The 14,805-nt window shown below is 40.0% G+C and overlaps 1 long non-coding RNA gene across 2 annotated transcripts; it reads right to left on the bottom strand.

Moving 5' to 3' along the window:
- Window positions 1-2,396: 2,396 nt before the first annotated feature.
- Window positions 2,397-14,721, bottom strand: LOC110341634. Of its 2 annotated transcripts, none has more exons than XR_002383601.2 (2): window positions 14,383-14,721; window positions 2,397-14,281 (listed from the first exon to the last, which is right to left on the bottom strand). It is a non-coding gene; the product is annotated as an uncharacterized LOC110341634 (long non-coding RNA). The 2 variants fall into 2 exon arrangements; XR_002383602.2 differs by having other exon boundaries at window positions 14,610-14,721.
- Between the last annotated feature and the right edge of the window lie 84 nt (window positions 14,722-14,805).

The raw sequence follows: 14,805 nt of genomic DNA, 5'->3' as shown, positions 1-14,805 counted from the left end.
CGGTAAGACCTTGTATCAAAAGCAAACCAAAACAAACTTTTTCCTCCTTGGGACAGGGTTTTTCTGTGCAGTCCTGGAAATCACTCTGTAGACCAGGTTTGCCTCAAACTCACAGAGATCCACCAGCCTCTGCCTCCCAAGTGCTGGGCCAAACTGAACCATTTAAAGACATTTAAAAACTAAGACAGGAGGATTATGGTCTCAAAGGAAAAATCAAACATAATAAAGAAGTTCCTGGCATAGTCAACACTAGAATATGGGTCTGTACAGATGGAAAGGCTATTCTTCTTCAGGACTCATCTCTTTCCTTCCTCCTCAGAGAATCTGGGGGATCTAATATTACTCAAAACAATACACAAACACATATTTACTTCCACGCACACTACCCATGGCCAGTCCCTATTATCTCCCCAAATCCCTGTATCTAACAGGTTCCAACCCAACACACACACATCCTTTGCCTCTTTTTTTTTTTTTTTTTGGTTTTTACGAGACAGGGTTTCTCTGTATTGTTTTGGAGGCTGTCGGTCCAGCCTGGCCTCGAACTCACAGAGATCCGCCTGCCTTTGGCTCTCTTGAATCCTGTATTTCCTCAAAGTTTAAATTATAAAGTTATTGATGAGAGGAATAATATGGTACACCCTTTCCTTGTCTGTATGCCCATAGAAGCCATTGTCTTAACTCCAAAAAATGTACTTTTATTTATTTATTTTTTGGTTTTTTTTTTCGAGACAGGATTTCTCTGTATTGTTTTGGAGGCCGTCCTGGAACTCGCTCTGTAGACCAGGCTGGCCTCGAACTCACAGAGATCCGCCTGCCTCTGCCTCCCGAGTGCTGGGATTAAAGGCGTGTGCCACCAACGCCCGGCAAAAATGTACTTTTAATGTTGGGTGTGGTGGCATACACCTTAATCCTAGCACTCAAGTGACTGAGGCATACCAATTTCTGTGAATTTGAAGCCATCCTGGTTTCATAGTGAGCTCCAGGGCACTTCAGGCTATATAGGGACACCCTACCTCAAAAATAAATAATAAAAACAACCAAAACTGGGGCTGGAGAGATGGCTCAGAGGTTAAGAGCACTGACTGCTCTTCCAAGGGTCCTGAGTTCAATTCCCAGCAACCACATGGTGGCTCACAACCATCTACAATTCAGTCTGGTGTCCTCTTCTGGCATGTAGGTGGAACACTGTATATGTAATAAATAAATCTTAAAAAAAAAACCAAAACCAAAAGAAAACAAAACCACAGCCCAGTGAAGGTACTGTGGTTTTCAGACATTGTCATGGTGAGTTTGCTGAAGACTGCTGAACCTAGTGGGATTGGCTGTGTAGGATACTCCACATAAGAGGCTAGCAATATTCTTGATGTTATGCAGCTCCCTATAAATGCAGCTTATGGAAAACACACAGAATAGCAATGAGAAGCTGGGTACAAAGTAGAACCAGATGTTAAAAAACTAAAAGACATGTTTTAGATTAAGCAGAAGAGGTGAAGCTTCAGGCTGAAAAATCAACTAACTCTGGCCAAAAAAAAAAAAAAAATTGCAGTGGAAGCCATTACTGGAAGAGCCTCCTGACAACCAGTGGGAATGTCAATACGATCATCGATCTAATGTCTGATAGCTGATGGGAAACTGGTGTAATGAAATGCTATGGTTTTTTTTTTTTTTTTTGGTTTTTTGAGACAGGGTTTCTCTGTGGCTTTGGAGGTTGTCCTGGAACTCGCTTGGTAGTCCAGGCTGGTCTCGAACTCACAGAGATCCGCCTGCCTCTGCCTCCCGAGTGCTGGGATTAAAGGCGTGCGCCACCAACGCCCGGCATGAAATGCTATGTTAAAAAAATAAAAATGGGTAAACATACATGGAACATTCAAACATGACTTTTTGAAAAAATGATTTTAAGTATAAAAATTATAGGGTGACACAGGAGACTTCTGTGGGGGTGATGAAGTTGCTCCAGAACTAGAATATGATGGTGTTTTCATGACTTGTATTTGTGAAAATTTACAGAGTCATATAGCAAGAAGATGAAACCTAATGTCAACTTAAAAATTAAGATAAACAAAACAAAACAGAAAAAGGAGCTCCATAGTCCATCGGGTTTCCTCAGTTTGTTCAGGGACAGTCACAGTGCAGCACTGTTCTGTGTAACTTTGCAGTGGTAGAGATTTCATCCCTAATGGAGATGATGGGTACTGAAAATGTCTTTAGACATTTTCCTTTTTACTTCCCTGGAAGCAGAAAATCTATTCAAGGTTAAAGTTGGCATCAACAAGGAAATGGACAAATTAGTAGCAAGACCAAGGAAAGACAGATGAGAATACTAAAATTTAACATAGTAGACTCTCAAGTTTCCAAGCAAAAAACACTGGACCGAATAAGGAAAACGCGATTGCTTTAGAAGATTGTAGGTTTTACTCCAGCATCCTGCATGGAAGCTTATCTTCAGTATATTATTCTCAGCTTCCTACTCATAGTACTATCATGTCACTTGACTTCTACAGTCTTTAAGCCATTTTATATAACTTAGGCCTGCATGAATTTGGCCTGATATTGATGAATATATATTGTAAAATTAATAGTTCTATCATTGTCAATATAGTACTGTAGTGGCATCTTGTTTCACTAGAAGACTTGCAGTGGTGGCCACATCCTAGGGGCGTGGCTTCAGGTGTGCAGATGTGACCCCTTATAAGGAAGAGGAGGAGGGATTGGCTGGCTCTCTTGGGCAGTAGTAGGAACTTTGGAAGGGCAGAGACTGCATCTTTAGGAGCAAAAAGACTATGGTGGTTATTTGCTATTAATTGTGTAAGTGCTTCACTAATACTCATTAATCATTTATCTCGGGTCTTGTGGACTCATTTAAACCCCACCTTTATAGTACTTGAACAACTTCCTTTGGTGTGCAGATCTATTTTTTAATCTATTTGTAAGGCTGTTAGGTTCTCAGACGATACTTTTATCTTGGTGTCCCCAGAATATCTACCTTTGTATTATCTGACACCTAGTGGATACCCAATGTATATTTCCTGAAGAAACAAAAAACTTATTTTGAGCCCAGAAGGGAATGTGAAATTGTTTAGTTCCCAATTTTAAAGGAAGTTTACAACTTAGTGATATTTTATTGCAAAGCTTCTCTTAAAAACAAAACAGAGCAAAACAAAACAGAACAACCCCCGAGAATCTTAGGCTGGCCTCTGAGCTCATGATGTGAGGAAGACCCTCCTGCTTTTACCTCCTGAGTGTCGGAATAACAGGCATGCCTGTTTATTGCAATGGTGGACCAAACACAGGGCTTTATGCATACTAGGCAAACACTACCAACCGAGCTAATTCCCAATATAGTTTACTTCACAAATGTAAGTGGACAAGTAAGAGTGCAGAGGGAAAGAAACCACTACTTACACAATTAGTTGAGCTTTAATGCTAGAATATGTAAAGGTAGATCCTTCAATATCCTTTCATATTGCTGGGGTTATGATAGAAAACCTTATTTAGATAATAGGAACATAGGTCAGGACTGGGCATGGTAGCACATGCTTTAATTCCAGCACTCAGGAAGCAGAAGCAGGCAGAATCTTTTTGAGTTAAAGGGCAGTCAATGGAAATAGCCATCTGGGGATCAAACCCAGAACCTTGAACATACAGATTTCTAGGCCAGCCTGGTGTACAGAGCAAATTCTAGGACAGGTTCAAAGCTACAGAGAAACCCTGTCTTGAAACCCCCCCAACGATTTTTTGTTGTTGTTGTTAATTAGGGGCTAGGAGGTTAAGAACATGCTACTCTTGCAGAGGTCCTGGGTTTAGTATCCCAGCACTCACCTTTGGGGGTGTGGTGTGGTGGTGGTATTTACAACCATCCAGAATTCCAGTTCCAGGGAATCTAACCACTTTTTTTGTTTTTCGAGACAGGGTTTCTCTGTGTAGCTTTGGAGCCTATCCTGGCACTCACTCTGTAGACCAGTTGGCCTGGAACTCACAGATCTGCCTGACTCTGCTTCCCAAGTGCTGGGATAAAGGCATGCGCCACCAACGCCCTGCATCTAACAACCTCTTATGTCCTTTGTTGGCACCAGGAACACAAAGCACTCAGTTTTGAAAAATCTAAAAATGAATTAAACTCAGTTGAGGGCAGAACTCCTTTTCATTTACTCATTCTAGAGATATTTTACAGGCATACCTTTAGAAGATATACTTGTTACTGTATTGCTTTTAGGGTCATGGCATTCACTATGACAAACTTTAACACCTATTTAAGATTTCATTTATGCCGGAGTGTATATGCACCACATGCATGCAGATGCTTTTGCAGGGAAGAGGGTATCAGATCCCCTAGAACTGTAGTTACAGAGGGTTGTGAGACATCAGCTATAGGTACTGGGATTTCTGCAAGGGCATATGCTCTTTACTGATCTGCCATCTCTTCAGTCCCTCACACATTCTACTCCTAAAATACACGGGCTGTTCTACTTGTCCTTGTTGCAAACTAGTTCTGTCACACTGGGAACAAAGGACTGAGTCTCACATACAGTATAAAGAAATCTATGGTATTTCCTGGTCTAAAAAAAGTGGTAGTGTAAAATCTTACAAAATTAAGATAATATGTGGTAAGCCAAATGAATATTAAGATCTAAAACAAACAAACAAACAACAAAAACACCAGGCAGTGGTGGCGCACACCTTTAATCCCAGCACTCGGGAGGCAGAGGCAGGTGGATCTCTGTGAGTTGGAGGCTGGGCTGGACCGACAGCCTCCAAAACATTAAAGAGAAACCCTGTCTTGTAAAAACAAAACAAAAAAAACAAAAACAAAAAAATCTAAGTGACCCATCAGTATTTTGTAACTTAGCAATTACACATTAAACAATTATACAACTGTGTATATGCCAAGCAGAAGAAAAGAGCATATTCATGTACCAACACTGGCTGGCTGCTAATTGCAGCTTGCTAGTGTGTGCAAATCATGCTGCAGTAAAAGAGGGGCTAGAAACTAGCTGTCGTAATTAGCTTTGCAGAGGATATTATACATTCTGATGGTAATTTTTCTACCTCTATTAGTTTCTCACTAGATTACAATTTCCAGGTCAAGTAATAAAGGTATTTGTTCCTAGATGGTTAAAAAAATGGTCAAGTTTATGTAGCTCTAGCTGTCTTGGGACTCTATGTAGGTCGAGCTGGCCTTGAATTCAGAGATCCACCTGCTTCTGCTTCCAGATTCTGGAAATAAAGGCATGCACCACCACACCTCGATCCTAATTATTCTTAAACCAGGGTATGGTAGCCTGTAATCCCAGGCCCTGCAAGGTTGAAACAAGAGGATTATAAAGTATAAACTAAGGTAGGCAAGTCAAGACCTGTCTCACCGGGCGTTGGTGGCACATGCCTTTAATCCCAGCACTCGGGAGGCAGTTAGGTGGATCTCTGTGAGTTTGAGACCAGTCTGGTCTACTGAGCGAGTTCCAAGACAGGCTCCAAAACAATACAGAAACCCTGTCTCAAAAGACTGGGTGGGAGCAGATTCAGTAATATGTGGACTGAATGAACTACAAATCAAAAAAAAGTAGCTCTCAAGGAGCTGGAGAGATGGCCCAGTGGCTAATGAATGAATGCTGCTCTAGCAGTCAGCTGGAGTTTGGGTCCCAGCATGCAATCTGGTTACCTCACAGTACCCTAAGTTCCAGTGAGAACTTTGACCTCCTCCAACATCAGCACTTATACACATATCCTCCATGCACACAAAAAGTGAACTATTATTAAAAAAAATACTACCACTCAGGGGACAAATGCAGATGGAACGTAAAGTTTGTGGTCAACCTGGGCTATAAGATCTTGTCTTAAAAAGCCAATAGTTACTCTGAAATTGTGACATATCCACTATATTTACAGTACTTATGACCCAAGTAGACAACTGTTCTGAAATGAAATGATCGGTCAGAAGTCCTTTATCCTATGTGCTAAGGATCACTACCAACACAGCATTCAAGTTCTTGGAGCTTAGAATAGCAGTGTCCATGTGTGTATTATAATGTGCCCACCCACCTCTGCAATGGGCTTCTGTTACTACAGACCACTCACAGTAATACCAGTACTGATAAGTACTCAATTTTCTTGTTAAATTCTTTCTTCTTCAAACACTAGATACTGGTCTAGGGTTCCCTATGTGGATCAGAGGGATTTGGGCATCAGTCTTCACCTTTATTTTCTTTGTCTAAACAATGTTTCTGCCTAGAGTGCTTTTCCTTCTGGACAGGCATGTGAAAACGTATTTGTGTGTGAAGAAATTAATAATTGTTGAATTGTGAGGTATAAACACACACTCCAAAAATCTCCCAACCATTTTTCTTGAAGGATGATTACACTGTGAAGGCAAGATAGAGAAAATTATTGCAGCATAAATATTTGTATACATTTAAAGTCTTAAAAATGTATGCAGTTTTAAGCGAGGAATGGTGACACATACCTTTAATCCCAGCAACCAGGATTTGTTTTCTGAGACATAATCTTGGTATCTACAAGCCAGTTCTGAACTCAAAAGGTCCCAAGTCCTGGTATGCTTATGAAACCATGTACAGATGGTATGCTTTTTTTTTTTTTTGGTTTTTCGAGACAGGGTTTCTCTGTATTGTTTTGGAGGCTATCCTGGAACTAGCTCTGTAGACCAGGCTGGTCTCGAACTCACAGAGATCCTCCTGCCTCTGCCTCCCGAGTGCTGGGATTAAAGGCGTGCACCACTAATGCCCAGCCCAGATGGTATGCTTTTAACAGAACTTTTGTCACCAGGTCTGTCTGACAATGGTTGCTGCACCTCTTTGGGACATGTGTAGAGAGCTGAAATACTCAAGGTCATTTTATTTTTGCTTTCTCTTGTGTAGCAGTTCCTATGCAGTGGATTCTAGGTTGAATTCTCACCTCTTCTTGTTAACAGATACTGCCAAGCAGACTTTTTCTTAAGGTTTTCTTTTCTTTTTAAATTGTTAGTACATAATGTTTAAGTGCCAGAATTTACACTGGCAGATGCAAGTTCAGGACAGCTTTCAGGAGAAGGTCCTCCTTGTACAGCAGGTTCTGGGGTTCAAACTCATTAGGTTTACCTGCTCAGGTTACCTGGATTTGAGATTTAACTTCAAAACCTATGGCAATTCCTGTAGCAAGAAATGAAAACAGTATCTAAATACTATGTCAATATTTGTTTTCTGTTGAGAATGTAACCTTAAGATGGTCTTACATTTATAAACAACTCCAGTGCTTATTTACTGAGCAGCGTAATCTCATATAATTTCCATGATGCTCCCTGAATTTACTATTCTCTAATATTGCTCTTCTATTCACTTGTGTCACTAAGCTTATTATGTATGCACCAGGTGCACTAAGATACAGCCAAGCCCACATTTTTCCAGACACTGGATTGGATCTGTAAGAAACAAATGAATGACTTGAAAGATTTACTAAATTCATGCATTTTTAAAGGTTTTTACTATGTGCATGTTATGTCTGGTACCCAGAGTCCCCTGGAACAAGATTTACAGCCCTTGGTGAGTTGCCATGTGGGTGCAGCCAATTGAATCTGGGTTCTCTAGGAGAGCAACCACTGCTCTTGACTACGGAGCCATCTCTCCAGCCCCTCAAGTTAATTTTACAAGCATTTTGAATTATAAGTGATAAGGCATAAATTTTCAGTGCTGAGATCCTTTTTTTTTTTTTTTTTTGGATAAGGCCTATATAGTTCAGGCTGGTGTATATCCTAGTACCCCAGCCGCCAAAATGCTAGGAACCACTACATTTGGCTTAATTGGCCTTGGACACAGTAACGGGAATGGCTATTAGAATTAAGTTACATTATTTACATATATGAAATTATCAATGGATGCCATTAAAAAGTCTTAACCAGCTAGGCGGTGGCAGCACCGGCCTTTAATTCTAGCACTAAGGAGGCAGAGGCTAGCAGAACTCTGTGAGTTCGAGACCAGCCTGATCTACAATAGCTAGTTCCAGGACAGCCTCTAAAGCCACAGAGAAACCCTGTCTCGAACCACCTCCCTTCCCCCCAAAAAACCCAAACTTAACCAAGGTTTTAAATCAGAGGCTTATAGTTAGTGGCTCAAAAATACTTTAAGTTATTCATTTTTTTTTGTTTGTTTGAGACATTTCTGTGTAGCTTTGGAGCCTGTCCTGGAACTTGCTCTGTGGACCAGGCTGGGATCCAACTCACAGAGATCGCCTGCCTCCCAAGTGCTGGATCAAAGGTGTGTATTGCCCCTATCCCAGTCAAATTTATCTTTTAGAGAAGTGGTAGAAGTGTTAAGAATATCACCAAAATGTACTGAATTCTCAAATAAAAACATTACTAAATGTATAAACACCCCATGTATAGTTTGTTTGGTAAATTTCAATGCATGATTTTTCTAGACAGGGTTTCTCTGTGCAATAGTTCTAGCTATTCTGGAACTCACTTTATAGACTAGGTTGGTCTCCAACAGAGATCCACCTGCCTCTGCTTTCTGACGGATAGGATTAAAAGCATGTGCCAACATGCCTTGCTTATTTGTACTTATAAAATCTTAGTGTAAACAAGTTATAGTATTGGCAGTAATCATGGCTAACCCAACTGAAGTGACACTTCCTTATAATACTGCTTCAGGAAGCTTGAAATGTCTGCTGGACGTTGTTTGAGGCCTTTAAGTATCATTAGTTAATAAAATAAGTACTTCTCTGTAAAGATTAAAATTTTAAGATTTTTGGTAACTTTCTTCCTAATTCAACACACTGTTAAGTTTTGGTTTTGAAGAGATCTAAGACTACAGCAGATTGGAAAAAAGATCCATGGTGTAGTGTCGAGTGCCTTTAATCCTAGCACTCATGAGGCAGAGGCTGGTGGATCTCTGTGAGTTCAAGACTAGCCTGGTATACAAGAGCTAGTTCCAAGACAGCCTCCAAAGCCTAGAGGAACCCTCCCCCCAAAAAAAGATCCATGACACTTAAACAGGTTATCTCATGACTTAGAGGAACAGAGGAATCCTTGTACCTCCAGGTCCTTGGGCTCAGTACTCACCACCAAATACTGATAGTTAAAAGTATCAATTACAGGGCCCCTTCTTACCCAATACAACTTTCTGTTTTAACAACATAAAAAATTAAACATGATTTATAATTTCCCTAAAATAATTATATACTCTTTGAATCTAAGCAACACTTGCTTATGGGAATCATATTCTTCACTGAATATTAAAAATCTGGTATGTCTTGAAATCACAACAAGGATGAGACACACTGGAATACAATAGGCATGGATGAATTAACAGCTAAGCATACAATCAAGAATTTTCAGTCAAGTTCAAATCTAGCATGGGCTATTCGTCAGACTGACTCAAAAAATAGAAAGAACACCACACATATAGCAGAGGCAGAGCAAGTACTTGTTTGTACACACAAAGACATAGGATCAATACAAGCGTCTGGGAGGGACAGGAAAAGAGTGAATTAAGACAACCTAACATCGAGAAATCATCACACTGGTGTTTTCTGAGACAGGATCTCATCATGTGGCCCTGCTTGCTGGGCTTGAACTCAGGGGGGTTGGACTTAGCATTGTGCTAGATGCAGTTTAAAGTTAAGGTCTGACTCAAGCCTCATTTTTCTAAATTACTAGATGGTCAGTACAGAGATGAAGAGTCTAGGCACTAACACATTTTTTCACACATACGACTTTGCAGGTCATCCCACCTGCACAACCTCAGGTTTATCTGCACACGATTTCTCCCAAATGGGTACAGATGATCTCCTTAATTTTTATATAATTAAAAGCCCAGAATGAATTAAACCAACATCATATAGAACCGAGACACATCTTTGTACTTCTAAAGCCCACGCTAATGGACAAACCCAACCTTTTGCTGTTAAGTGGTGATCACAGGTATATACTTACCCACCATGATATACAGGAGAAATGGTTTGACAAACTTTAGATAGACCTCAACCAGTATACGTATTTTGACATCTCCAGTGTTAGCAGAGGAATAACTTCCTATCTGTCAAATGTGTTTTTAAGCCAATCCTGTCATAGCTCTGAAGTCAAATTTACTTCCTTCAACTATGACAGCCACCGCGAACTCATTTCTATGCCAGGCTTGATGATGCCTGCCTTTATTCCCAGTACTAGGGAGGCAGAGATAAGATCTCAGAGTTCAAAGTCAGGCTGAGCTACATAGTGAGTTCCAGGACAGAAAGAAAATGTCTCAAAACAAAGTAACTTATTTCTACTTAAGTTATTTGGAATTTACTCTAGACTACTGCACAGTTATTAGTTACCATAACTAGCTTTGCAGACAAAATGGTGCCAAGATGGATCTGAGTTTGAGGCCAGTCTGGTTTACGTAGACAGTTCGAGGACTGCCGCAGCTACACAGAGACCGTGGTAGGTGGTGGTGTGGTGTCAAGTGACTATTTGAACCTAGGTGCCCAGATTCAAAGCAAGTTATTTTGTCTCCCTCACTCCCAATAGCTGAAGTATTATGAGATTGGTAGATTCAGTCTTATTGTTGCTAGGAACAGATAGTAATCTGAATATAAAATTGAGATTTGGCGAATCCTATATGAGCCTTGCAATTTTTTTTTTGGAGTTCAGAACATGTTAATTTATAGCACAGCAATTTAATCTGCAGCCATATTGTCTTTCCTTAGAAATATTCCAGGTTAGGCGGTGTCGGTGCATGCCTTTAATTCCAGCACTCAGGAGGCAGAGGCAGGTGGAGCTTTGAGTTCGAGGTCAGCCTGGTCTACACAGCTACACAGAGAAACCCTGTCTCGAACCCCTCCATCAAAATAAATGAATAAATAAATAAAAAGAAAAAAAATTCCAGGTTACACCAATACCAGAAGATACAGATCTGATGAGATCAAAAGTATCTACATTTGAACTTACTGGATGGACTACAGTGTCAGGACTTTGTAATGAATAACTTCCTTTGATGCTTTTAAAAGTTTTTCATTATAATTCTTACTTAGTGTTTTTGTTTTGTTTTTCCATTTTCATTTATCCTTCCAGTTAAGTCTCTAGAAAAAAGCTAAACGGATTTAAAGACATTTGCAGAGGCCTGTGATATCAGTTTCTTTTCTCCTTTTGCATTTTTCATACAGGCACAATCCCACATAGGTAACCTAATAAATTCAATATCATGGATTTCTCCTGTCAATAACAGACATTGGAAAATGTAGCTGGGCAGACACCAGTCCTATTCAATGTACATTTAATGCTTTCTCCAATAGTGGTTTTAAGGATCCCAGTTAGGGTGTGGGGTGGGGTTAGTTGTGAGATAGAAGGTTCAGTGGTTAAGAGCACTTGCTGCTTTTGCAGAGTATCAGGTTCAGCTGTCAGCATTTACACGGTGGCTCAAAACCATCTCTAACTCTAGTTCCCAGAGGAATCTGATGCCTTCTTCTGACCTCCATGGGTACCAAGCACATACAACACGAAGGCAAAACAGCCATACATATAAATCCTTAAAAGTAAATAGGTTGTTGCTTCTAATATCTTAAGGAAGCCCTCTTTTTTCTGCCTGTCCCTACCAATATTTTTTTTTCATATCCAAACCTCCTATCTTTATTTAGCAACCACTTTTTGCTATTCCATGATTCATTCCTAAAACCCCAAATCTGGTGACTTTTCACTATGTTGTTAATTCAAAGTTTATATGAAAAATAAAATCTAGGACGCCTTCATGAGGAAACACAACCAGTTGAAAAAAAAGTTCAGAAACCACTTCAAAAGCACTAATAGAAAAAAAGCAGAATTTTAGAAAGACAAACATGAACACTGAAAATGGAATAGCCTCATTTCTCTAAAATTCAAGAAAGGCATCATGCCCAGTATGACAATCATACAGAAACAGAAAGCAATCAATGTAAACAGTGCACCACCCTCAATGACTTCTCAGCTATGACAGTGTTGTGTCATATAATTGTCACTTATCCATAATAGTCTGTTGCCAGTAAAGCCCACTTATTACATACAAAGAACATGCTATTTACTTGCAGTATTGCAACTGTAATTGAGGTACTCTATATCAATTGAGGTACTCTATGTCAACTTTACTCACAATAGTAAGCTTTGTATATTACCACTTTAGAGAAAGACCCCAATCCTGCTAATTATTTCTATATACTTACAAGCAAATGGTTTTGTTTTCTTGTATAATTGTGCTGACCATTGGAAATCTGAGCGAACTAAAACCCATTAGACTACACCCTTTAAATGGATGAACTGCATATGTGAATTTCAATTAAATTGTTTATAAAAAAAGATACACCACAGAGGATTACTCTTTACAGCAAGTTCACTAAGATAGCATCTCAAACTAAGGCCTATGAATACATACCCACTTGCATAATTGGTTAAACATCTGCATACCTAAATTTCCTGAAATGGTTATGTCTAGGAACACATGTTTATTAATATTCTTGCAAAGACATGTTCTATAGTGTGTAGTGTCCCTTTAACTGTTCAAACCTGTTAAAATCTGGTAAGATAAGGCGTAGTTTCTCCGTATAGCCCAGGCCAGTCTGGAACTTTGTAGACCAGGCTGGCCTTGAACTAAGAGATCCATCTGCCTCTGCCTCTGAGATCAAAGGTATGCACCACCACCACCCAGCTAGACTTTAAATTCTGACCCTGAGACATTTGCTGCATTTACCTTAAGTCATATAGAAAATCCAGCAGCAAAATCTATGCCAACATGTTGTAAACACAACAGCTAGGATACTATCCTGAGACTTGTTTCCTAACTATTGTCAATTCAAAGTATGAATGTCAGAAATATGAAAAATTTTGTTTTATTATCTGAATAAATTAAAATATTGTTCCAATAAAAAAAAAGGGAAAAAACACACATTAGCTAAAATCAAATGGTGTGCCCATCTGCATCCACTTATGGAAATATACACTGTGGCAAACATTTACCTTAATCAAAGAGGAGATACTTCTTTTTTTTCTGGTCAAGTGTTTTCCTTTTTTGCCTTAAGTTTCTAAAGAATATTGAATTTTTTTCCCTATGAAAGTTGACTTAACTTGTTGAGTCTTTCTAAAATACACTGATATTTTTGACATTTATGGTTGAATATCCACTATATATAAGGCTAAAACACTTCAAAGCACTTACATGACAAATTGTAGAATCCACTACATTATATTGGTCCCATTTTCCACACTATTTCCAAACAATCTGTTATTTTTTCTTTCAATAAATCAGTCTTCCACAATAACCCAAACTACAATTATTGCTCATATACATGTCTTATAAAACAAAGATTTATAAACCCTACAGTTAAATCTAAGGGTATAAAGGGATTGGTAAACACTTTGTTTCCTTTCTAGTACTTACCATCATTACAGCTGAATCTTTGAAAACTATTTTAACCATCACCTGCGTATACCTTTGACTGTTCCTATTGTCTTTTCGCAATTTAAAAACCAGTGTTAATTTTCTGAAAGGAAGATGTAGTTATCGTTTGAATTTTATTAACTTCTAACAGAGGCATAGTATGTATTTTCCCTGACGCAAACAAACCAGGGCTGGGGATCCAATCCAAGGCCTTGAGTACGCTAGGTGAATCCTTACCATTGAGCTACATCTTCTGCATAAAACTCCTTTTTCAGAATTAAATACAAAAGGGAGGAAGAATAAGCAACACACATTATGCGTATCAGCATTTTTAAGTTTTCAGAAACACTCAGTAGGAAGTAAAATTTTCCATGTTTCCATAGTGAACGTCAGCATCTGAAAAACAAACACACAGTACTACTTTAGTTATGCAGGATAATTTGAGATGCTGAGCACAAGGACTCAAAAGTTCTTGACATAATCATACATTTGGAATAGGCCAAAGAAGGCATTGACTGCACTTTAATTGGTGGGGAACCAAGTGGGTAAGAGAAGGTGACGGTTAATGCATTAACTAACATTAACTACATGCAGATGTCACAACACAACACATTATTCTGCATAATGATCCATGGTTACCAACTTTGAGGACCTGAAATATTTCAGCATAGTTCATTCGGCGTTAGTCCTGAGTAAGACTGCACACTTGTAGTCTCTTTTCAATGTCTTTCACTTTCGCTGGTGGGTATGAAAGATTAGGTGCTAACTTCTTTTGGTGTCTCCGTGTCTTTCTTATTTTCAGGGCCAAAGACACAACCCTGCGCGCTCATATCTACCAATGATTCATTTGACGCCCTTTGCAAACCGTTGCGGTCTGAAGATTCAGTGCGTGTGTTTAGGGCAGACACCTAAGGAAGGAGAAAAAAAAAAAAAAAGGCAAGACGACAAGGCGCGAGTCCAGAAGACGCGAGGCTCGCCGTCCCCAGTCCCCATAACACAACAAATTCACCTTCTGTCCAGATTGTCCCGCTAAGGGGTCCTCCACGCCCAGAAGTGAAGCGACTCCCTGGGTCCCCGGGTAAAAAGCCGAGAGGCCTTATGCAACCCCTTCAGGTTGAGGTTCACGCCGACTCGCGAGGCCATCTCCAGTCTGACGGCCCTGCCCATCCCCAGTGTAGTCTCCGTCCAGCCCCAGCCAGTGATCGAGGCTATCAAATCCTCCGTCCTCTGCCTCACCATTCTCATCGTGCCTCCTCTCAGCTCCACGAGCCCCGAAGCCTCCCTCGGCCCGCAGTAGCTCCTGAGCTTCAATATGGCGGCCGGGCCGGTCTCTTTCTGGGCGCTCCGACCGGAGCACCCTGGGCATTGTAGTTCCGTATGTAGCCTCTGCGTCCCTCACGGCCTTCAGAGGACTACAAATCCCAGAATGCAC

The sequence above is a fragment of the Mesocricetus auratus genome, unplaced genomic scaffold (genome assembly GCF_017639785.1).
Source record: "Mesocricetus auratus isolate SY011 unplaced genomic scaffold, BCM_Maur_2.0 Super-Scaffold_4256, whole genome shotgun sequence".
In the NCBI taxonomy this organism is placed as follows: Eukaryota; Metazoa; Chordata; class Mammalia; order Rodentia; family Cricetidae; genus Mesocricetus; species Mesocricetus auratus.
The sequence above is the reverse complement of the archived record's forward strand: the minus strand, read 5'-3'. Positions and strand labels throughout refer to the sequence as shown.